General features: G+C 40.0%; 1 long non-coding RNA gene across 1 annotated transcript; it reads right to left on the bottom strand.

Moving 5' to 3' along the window:
* Positions 1 to 8,395: 8,395 nt before the first annotated feature.
* Positions 8,396 to 9,812, bottom strand: LOC133667024 (uncharacterized). The gene is made up of 3 exons (XR_009832110.1): positions 9,619 to 9,812; positions 8,881 to 9,187; positions 8,396 to 8,754 (listed from the first exon to the last, which is right to left on the bottom strand). It is a non-coding gene; the product is annotated as an uncharacterized LOC133667024 (long non-coding RNA).
* Positions 9,813 to 10,021: the final 209 nt, after the last annotated feature.

Genomic DNA, 10,021 nt, shown 5'->3' with positions numbered 1-10,021 from the left:
ATACGAATTCGCACGGTAGCGATACCTACCATCTTTTCCCCGTTTCTCCAACATTTTCGAGAAATCGTTCCATTTATAGAGCGCACAGAGAGGACGGGGTCAGCGTTTGGAATTCAGGAAGCGGCTTGTTCCGAGGAAAAAGCGGGACGTGATTGGACGTGGGCGGAAGGAGCCACCCCTCCCTTCGACCCTTCCCTCCGGCAAGATTAATCTCGTTCGAGACGGAGCGAGTTAAGTGCTCGTGACACACGAGGGTGCGTAGGTAAAAAAGGATCCGCGTTGATCCGTGTACACGGGGATGAGAAAATGTTTGAAACGATCGATGAAGGCACGATCGAAACGAGAGGAAGGAAATAAGCCAAGTGAGTAAATAATCGGGAAATAGAAATTGGCGAAAATGGGGTTGGAATGGAAAGAAGGAGCGCAGCGGCGCGAGAAATAAGGCGAGAGAGCGGAGTCTATCGATCGATCGGCATCGATTGGCGTTACTCTCGCTTCGCGGCGGCCCAGGTTTCGACTTACTCGTTACTTTTTTAATTATCTCCGCGATCATTCCCCCCCAGGGCGTTATCGTTACGCGTTCAACGGAACCATCTTAATCGGTTTAAGGGGAACCGGCGGACGAAGGAAACGAACGAGAGCAGGCGGAATTACGCGGATCGATCCACGCGCAACTTGCCGCTGGTCTAATTATTTCGTGTTTCATTAACCAGACCTCTTCCAGACGCGATCGAAACTTTCCAGATTACGAGACGAGGCTCCTCCACCAACCACCGCTTCTCCGACTTCGCCACCTTGTCCCACTTACCAACTTCCTCCCTCCTTTCCCGAATCGCGAGATCGAACCAACATTCTCCTCGCTCGTTTATTAACGCTCGAAACAGGGGATAAGTTTATCCAGGTGAACGGGGAAAATATTTACGCGTCCCATTCACCGTATTAATATTCCACTCGATATTTATTACGCCCGTGAAAGGAGGAGGAGAGAGAGCGGCCAGATGGAACGGCGTTTCCAGGAGGAGCGAAAAAGATCGATAAATAAATTCTATTTAACTTTCCCCCGATGAAACGAATTTTATTCCCGGATAATGGATAAACTTGGCGTTAACGGGCGAAAAAACGTCCAAGTTTTCGAGAGAAAAACGGGGTGGAAATTGGTAAGCTCGTAAAGAATCCGAGATTCTCGGTATTTTGCGAAATTAGCGCCAACGGATTATAGGTTCGGCCTGTACGTGACACTCCTATTAGTGTCGCAGAGGAGGGAGAATCAACTTCCCTTTCTTCCTCTTCCCTCCTCCCTCCCCTTCTCGAGCACAAAGTCCAACGCTCGATAGATCCGCAATTTCTTTGTGCCTCTCTAAATCTCGTTATCCTATTACTTGCACGAATTATAGGGTTCAAACGAGTTGTTAGTAGCTTCCGTTCGAGTAAGCAAATTGGACAATTAGCGAGATAAAAGTTTTAACAATAACGAAAACCGAATTACCTTACGCGTTCTATATCCCGTTTACGCGACTTATCGCTCGCGTAATAAATAATCCAAAATATCGAACCGGTTCATACGAAAATATTAAAATAGCAGAGAGAAAGAGAGGGGGAAACCTATTTCCAAATAAAATCGAAATCGCGATAAAAAAACACGCAAAGCAACCACGTACATTCAATTTTTATTCGACGATAACGCTGGAAGCTAGTATCTAGTTTGCGATAAAAAAAAAAAATTAAAAAAGGACGGAGAAGAAAAATATACCCGATTACGCGCAATAACAACAGGAATTTATTTTTGATTTATTCCGCAATAACGATAGATATTAGAGGATAGAAAATTTAAAAGCGCTAGATCGGCACGTGGAAAAATTCATGCGGCGAAATAAAACCGCGACAAAAGCATATTTTTAAAATATCCGGTATAATAACAACCGAATAAAGAAAAACGTTAAAAAGAGAGATCATTTCGAGATATATATATTTCCAACTTCGTACGTAATGACTCGCAATAAAAGAGTCAACGTCGTCGACGTATTCCCGAGCAATCAACTTATGCCGCGGATCAACGCTGTTAATCCAACCCGCGAAGAAACGGTCGTTTGCATTTTCGTTCGTTCGCTACCCGCCTCGAGTATGGAAGGACGGCATCGGCGCTAAGCGGGCGAATTTATGGACTCGGCCAACTATTTAGATAGAAGCGGAACGATTCCGCTTTTTGCCACCTCCTCTCCTCCCGCCTATTTCGAAGGAGAAGGAAGACGATCCCTCCTCGGGTCTTCGACCTCTCCGTACGCGCATCGCTCTCCCCGTTACATCCCCCTGTTTCGTTCGTTTCCATCGAGGCGGGCAAAGTTGGGCGACGCATACCTCGACCGGATCGTGGCAACCCTTCCGGTGTTCCGTGGCTTAATTAGTTTTTCGTCGACGGATAATCCGTGGGTGGGCGATTTGTCAAGGCCGGACTGGAATTAAGGGGGCGCGATTTCGAGGCGGCTCGCGAGATTAAGACGATATTTAAACGAGGAGCAGCCGCGATTCCGTTTCCGGTTTCGCATTTCGGCTTCCACCAAAGCCCATCGTGGATTTATTTTATCGCGAGGTTCGAGCCAAGAACCAAGCTTACCCCCTTTCCAAGTTCCGCGAGGATCGCCGGGGTTGGGGTGGAATGCAAGTGGATCGAAGCGAGCCAACCTCTCCCACGTCTCGTAATTGTGTAGCGTCGGAAATTTCTAAACTACTCCCACCACTTGCACGTATATTTCGCTTCCTTTCTAATTTCTACGCGATGCTTTCAATTTTTCCGATTGGTACCAACTCGTAGTGGTGGGGGTAACGAAATGCGAGAAAAGGATGGAAGGTAAAGCAAATTGGAGCCACGATAAAACGGCTTCCACGAGATTCGCCATCGGTCGAGTCATAAGCTTCTCCTCGCGTTTGTAAATATTACCTTTCGAATCGCCGAAAATTGTACCAACACTTTATCGTCTCTGTAATGAAAAATTCCTAGAAAATTATAGAACGCGTCATCGATGCACATTTTTCCCCGATCTAAACCGAACGGGATGCCGCCGTCTTTTTCAATTCAACGACAAAATATTCCAATATTTTTATTACGGATCTTACGTAGTCACGGGTAGAAGCGATTTCTTTCTTCGATAAAGCTCGCGACGATCGACGATGGGATCGAAAATTTAATAGATCGTATCGAATTCGAACTTTAGAAAAAACATTTCGGCTGCAGTTCGATCTGCATAGCATCGCAGTAACTTTGATATTGAAATTCTTCCAGAGTATCTATCGGAGAAAATGGTCAAGTATGTTAAGCGTTCGCTTTATAAGGCAAAGAATTCGGAACGAACCGATTTTTCCGGATAAAACGCAACGAAGAAAAGTTGGTAATAACGATGACTATTGAAATCACGAGTGATTCTTTACTATCCGAAAAGGCAAGGAAATTATCGACGACATCTAAAAAATCTAAACCCAGTCGCGTTATAGTTCGGGGAAAAAGTAGTAAAAAGAACATTCGGTCGTAAGATCGTCCGTGGAGGAGATAAAAAGAAGAGAAAGGAGAAGGAGCGAATCGGAGCGGTTACGACTTTCCCTCGAAGCTCGACTCTCTCTTTCCACGGTTTCGCCCTCTCCTCGCGCACGAATCGGTGCAACAACCGGTCCCGAGGGTTTCCTCAGGCGTCAAGAGAGGGTAGTGAAACTTTTACGGCGGCTCACCACGACTCGACGCACACGACGGTGACGTCGCCGCGGTTTCGACCTTTCGATTCCGCGGGTGCATCTTTAATTGGCAATCTCGGGCCGGAAGCCAACGGTCGACGGGCACCGATAAGATTTCTCTTTCTCTCGTCTCACGTTAAATACGTCGCTTATTGAATCGCGTCGCTTTAAATCGATCAATTAAGGGAATCACTTGCAACGCCGACTATCGAATGAATAGTAAAAGGCAAGTAGACGATTCCGAGAATGATAATAAGTGGAAAATGTAGCGGAAAACGATGGGGGCTGGCTGGTAAAAATCTTTTTACGGATCCATTCTCGCCTTTTCTACCATGAAAATCGAAATTTTCTTCGTTTCCATAGTAAAATTTATAATATAAATATTTCACCGTCGCGCGAAAACAATTGTTTTACGTTTTTTATAAGCGCGCTCTCGCACATGCAAGTTGGCAGGTTTGAATTCAATGAAAGGCCTCGACGACCGATTTTCCCCCGCTTTTCGTATCCCGTGGAGCTGCGTGTCTCGGCGCAGCTTTGTTTCAATTGCACGGCTATCATTAATTATAGTCCCCCGCGACGCAAGTATTCGTATCGTCGCTCCAGGGTGAATAAGGGTCGAATAACGCTTCCTCGACGCGTCGCTCCGTCCCTGATGCAATTTTAGGCGGTTCGTTTCGAACGTGACCAAAGTGGCCTATAACAGTCTATAGATTTCGTTCCATCGTTCGGATCTTTAATACTCCCCTAACGCTTTTATTTAAAGGTTTTATAAATGTTGTAACAAAGTTACGTTCCGAATTCAAAATCATTCGCTTTGAAATTATTCTACGGAAATTTGCAAGTCTCCAAATTACTTAACCCGATTAACCACTCGATACCAATTCTGTTCCAATCGAATTTAGAAGATATTCCGAGGATTTTCGATACGTCGGGATATTTGAAAGCCAAATTTTCGAATAAAGACGCGAAATCGGAGAAACGAATGCATCGATGAACAAAAAATTGAACTCGAAGATATTAAAGCACCCGGAATCGAATAAAATTTTCTTCCCTGTCCGAGTAAAAACTTATTGAAGCAGCACCCGACCGAGTAATCGGATAGAATAGGCGTAAAATTAATCAACCCTGTAATACGCGCTTAACGGTGACACGATCGATCGGTATGAATGAAAAGTGGGACAGGAACGCATTTCCTGCTCCAACTTGTGTCGCACGGCAAACAGGGCTAGTTGGAAGCCACCCTCGTCCCGATTGACGTTCACCAGAACCGGACACTGCTTGCAAATAATGTCGTACGATATTAGTTTGCGATCGGCCACCATGTGTCGGCCATCCTGTTTCGCGTTTTGTTCGCCCATCCCGGACACTGATTCCGCATTAACCTTTGCCCTGTAATTGCGCGCGTGTACGTACTCGTTCGCGAGAGGGACTCGTTAATACGGAAAAACAAGCAACATCAATATCGACGGCCGCACGTGAATTAAAAGCAACGATAGTAATATAGTTTGTAAAGCGTTTAACGCCGAGAGGAAATCGCTTTTCTGACGGAGCGTCGAGATAATGAAAATTCGCATAAACGGCACATCGATTCAACGACCGAGCTTTCCCTTCCTCGAGATTTCGCCTAGATTTATTTCTCTTACGCTCTTCTTACGCAATTATTATATTTTTATCTTTACACGAATACCGAGCATCTCCCGTTCCTAATTACGCAACAATTTCTATCGATTTACAGGGAAACTATCGATAGATAGTTATATATTGATCGTTATAAGGAATTTAAAGGAAAAAAAAAAAAGGAAAGATAAAACTACGAAAGAGAATAAAGAGGAAAATTTATTTACGAAGAAATGAAGATTTTATTTTTATCTCTATTTTTAATTGCAACATATATGCAAAATAATAAGTTTGAAAACATTACACGCACGGCATGTGACACGTACTCAAATGACGATAGATGGCAACAAAAGATGGAAAAGAGGAGGAGGATAAAGGGATGCTGAAAAGAAAAAGTTAAAAAAAAAGGTAACCAGAAAGGTTACCAAAATAATCCACTCGAATTAAACCCGAACAAACCGATAGTGGATTTTTTCTTTTTCGCAACACTAATATGCTAAATTTTCAAAACAAATCGCGAAGAGTGCTTCAATCTACTTCAAAAATAAATTACAAAAAAAAAAAAGAAAAAAAATAAAGTTTCCCGAAAACATATACTCCCAGTAGGAGTATTATAAATATTATATACGCAACGCTACGAATTTATGCACTCATGTATAATAAAACGCAACACTAATACGAAGGAATCCGTTACAGCCGTACCAGGCTGCCGTCGTACGACCAGTACGACAATACTGTGCAGCATTCTAACTGCACTAGATGATCCAGGAACAATTTCCACATCTCGTGGAACAATTTGGGCATTTGTATACGCAACACTATTTCAAAAAACGCGATCATCTTTCAACGCAACGCTACTTTAAAAACGCGATCATTCATTCACGCAACGCTACTTTCAAAACGCGATCGTTTTTCAACGCAACGCTAATTGAAACCGCGATGGAACAAAATCGCAACACTATACGAATAAAAAAACACTATATATAAAAAAATTACACGAATTTTTAATTAAAAAAATCGCGATATATATGAAATCGCAACGCTAAAGCAAACGCGATCATTATTTCAACGCAACACTAATTCAAACCGTGATTCATTTCTCGCAACACTAAATCAAACCGTAATTCATTTTTCGCAACACTAAATCAAACCGTGATTCATTTCTCGCAACACTAAATCAAACCGTAATTCATTTTTCGCAACACTAAATCAAACCGTGATTCATTTCTCGCAACTCTAATTCAAACCGTCATTTATTTTTCGCAACACTAATTCAAAAACCGCGATTTGCCCATGATGACTGGATGACTGGATGACGATGGGCCCGCATGCATCGGCCAGACGATACAACAACATACACTACGTATTACTAAAACGAGCACAATGACGAAGTAGTAACAATGACTTCCCATTCTTTGAACCTAAATAAGATCCAAAAAATGAGAAGCCATTCGTTGCAGCCCTCTTCGCGACAGTTTGTCGGGCCTCTTCGGTCTTCCTCCTTCGGGCGCGATGCCCGCTGAAACTTAAATCTAGGCTCGAGATTCTCTACTCGCGAATCAAGAAAAAAAGAAGGAAAAAAAAGACTAAATCGCGGGAATTAAGGGCGCATGGACGAGAAACGATCGCAACGATCGTTCTTCGTTCACGAGCAGAATCTCGAGCTCGACGTTCGTTTCGAAACCTATTTCGCGACCGCGACCGCGGAATTCGAAAAATCGACAAGCAAAACAAAAGAAAAGTTTTCGTCAAGCTTCTCGATTTTTCAAACTCTATTCCCTGAAACAGATTGTCACGCGAAAACGCGCCTACCCGAACGGAGACTGTGACAATCTGCCCGGCCCTACCTACTTATAATTACCACACGCGTACCAGAAGTATGCTACCTATCCTACCTATCCCTATATCTAAAAATGGCAAAACAGGCACACCAACACACTCGTTCAACGATTCTCACTCATAATGCTCGGGCGCAAAAAGCCTACACTAGGGAAAACGTCCCGGGACGTCTCCGACACCCGAGCTTGGCACGCTACACGCACGCTCTAAATTTACGTACCATTTTTCTGAAATCGACCGACGATGGCTAGCGACCATTGCGTAAAACGCGATAAAATCTTCCACGCATTTTAATTTTAACTCTCAATGTTCGTCATCGAAAAAAAATATTTTTCTTTTGTTTGTTTTATTCTGCCTAATAATTGTAATTCGATCGAGAAATGATTTCGTCGAATGATAATCGTAACGACGCAATTCCACAACCTAATCACACACACACACTGTGGAAAATACGTCGCGCACGATACGCTAACGCATCGCCGGTCGCTGAGAAATTGTTACAAACTTATAAACTAGATCATCATGCCCATTGCCTCTCCCTCACCCAAGTAGCACCTGAGCACGTGAGTGAGATCCTGGCAACGAACATGGAAGGGGTTAAACCTGAAAATCCTGAGCTAAAAGAGATATTAATATTTTCTTAACGGACTAATCATCTTTCTACACTCTCTTTATTATCTGAAATTTCAATGATTCTACTTTATCTACTTTATATGTTAAGTAAATTTCTAAAATTCTAATATTCTAATTCTAATATTCAACAAAAAAGATTATTAATGGAAAAAGAATATTTGAAAAAAGTAACAATTGAAATTCAATCAATGAATTGATTCAAATTTAAATATTAATCAAAGTACCCTCAGGTGATTCTTCCATCAAAGCAAATTTTCTAAGAGAAATAAAAAAAGTTCAAAATTTCTTGCTTTGATTTCAAAATCTACCTGTCGCGAAGTGTCTTCTTGTATTAATATTTATCATATTCTTTAATGAAACGAATAATATTTTGCTATCTTCTACTTTCAAATTCAAGAATCATTTTGACTATGAAAAAAGAAAGATAAAATTGAAAATGATTTACTGTTATTTATCACAATATTAGATGTTAAATTCCTACACGAATATTTATATATATTTGATATATATTTATATATAATATATATTATATATATATATATATATATAATATAAGAATTGTTCATCAAATATATAATATATATAAATATATATTTATATATATTTATATATATTATATATTTGATGAACAATTCTTTAATCAAGGAAAAGTAATAAATTTTAAAAATTATCCACGTTTTAAAACGCGATGTACAAGAAGACCTAGCCTGAACTAATAAATAAAACACACAAAACCAATGTTACTACTCATGAGTGTAAATAACACCCATGGTCATTGTGCTCGTGCAAACTTCTACGTATACAACCAGTCACCCGTGTCGATTTTTGACCTTTCGTCCAACGACATGATTGAGTGACTGGAGGAAACAAAAAGCATGCGACTCACCGTTAGATGCGTAGAATCTGGATTGCTCATCCGTGGGAAATCATCGAAGAAAGTAGAATCTGTAACACAAAATGGAACATCGTGATTTAAAACATGATACATTTACGTGTAATAATATATAATGATCGCTTCTAAGAAATGAAATAAGAAAATGAAAGTGATGAAAAATATATAAAGAAAGTTACCTCTTCGCGTGGTGGATGATCGCCTTGTTCTCTTGAGAATAACACTGACTCTAACCTCTACCGAAAACGAATATTTAAGAAGGAAAAACAATAAAAATAAAAGACCGATAACGCGTCCGTTACATTCTTTTAAACGACGAACAAACACTGACTCTAATTTCGCGAAATACTATTAATTATGAGCAATTGTGCTCAAAAAAATATAAAAATACTATTACGAAACGAACACTGACTCTATCGATCGCATTGCGCGCGATCATCAATATTTTTTAACGAAAAAAGAATCACAGGAAGTCTTCCACACCATCTTTAAAAAAAAATTAAAATATTAAACGTAATTTTTCACAAATATACGTATAATACGAAACATTAATTATTAAAAAATTATAAAATTATAATTAAAAATATATGAAATTTCAAATATGAATAAAAATATATATTGAATTTTTGATATATTCTTATAATAACGATAAGAGTAATAATTTATTATACGAGATATTAAATTCTATTTTAATTGACAAGTCACTGTGGCCGCCATATTGAATTTTTTCCCGCTTTTTTGTCATGGCGTCATTCCAAGCAATTAATTTGTACGAAATAATTTGTACAAAAAATGAAAATGACCGTCGAATAAATGTAGAAATAATATGTAATTAATTGATTAGATCGAAATAAAACAATAGTTAAACGGAAATTCCATCTTAAAAAATCGTAATGTAAATTTTCTGTAGCACTAACCTTCAACTCTAAAGAGCAAATAAGTGACCGAAAAAAACAATAATTCCAACTACCGACAAAAATTCGAAATCAATTATAATAAAAAACACGAAATCGAACAATAACGTATACGAACAACAAAGTATAATTATGGAAATTAATTAAATTACGCAGCAAATAAATCACACACTCGAGGAAAACGTACGCGTCTTAACACTACGACGATCGAGAGTACAATGACACCTCGCGCCGCGATTTCGATTATCGAAACATAAATTGGGGAAGGGGACGTTCGACGTCGACTCGAAACATATCGAGGAAAGGACGTGTAGAAAGAAATGTTTTCACTCTCGAATATAACATCGATGATCGAGAAAGATAAAAATATAAATTGTAAACATGTTATACATAACACAGACGTATC

The sequence above is a fragment of the Apis cerana genome, linkage group LG11 (genome assembly GCF_029169275.1).
Source record: "Apis cerana isolate GH-2021 linkage group LG11, AcerK_1.0, whole genome shotgun sequence".
In the NCBI taxonomy this organism is placed as follows: Eukaryota; Metazoa; Arthropoda; class Insecta; order Hymenoptera; family Apidae; genus Apis; species Apis cerana.
The sequence above is the reverse complement of the archived record's forward strand: the minus strand, read 5'-3'. Positions and strand labels throughout refer to the sequence as shown.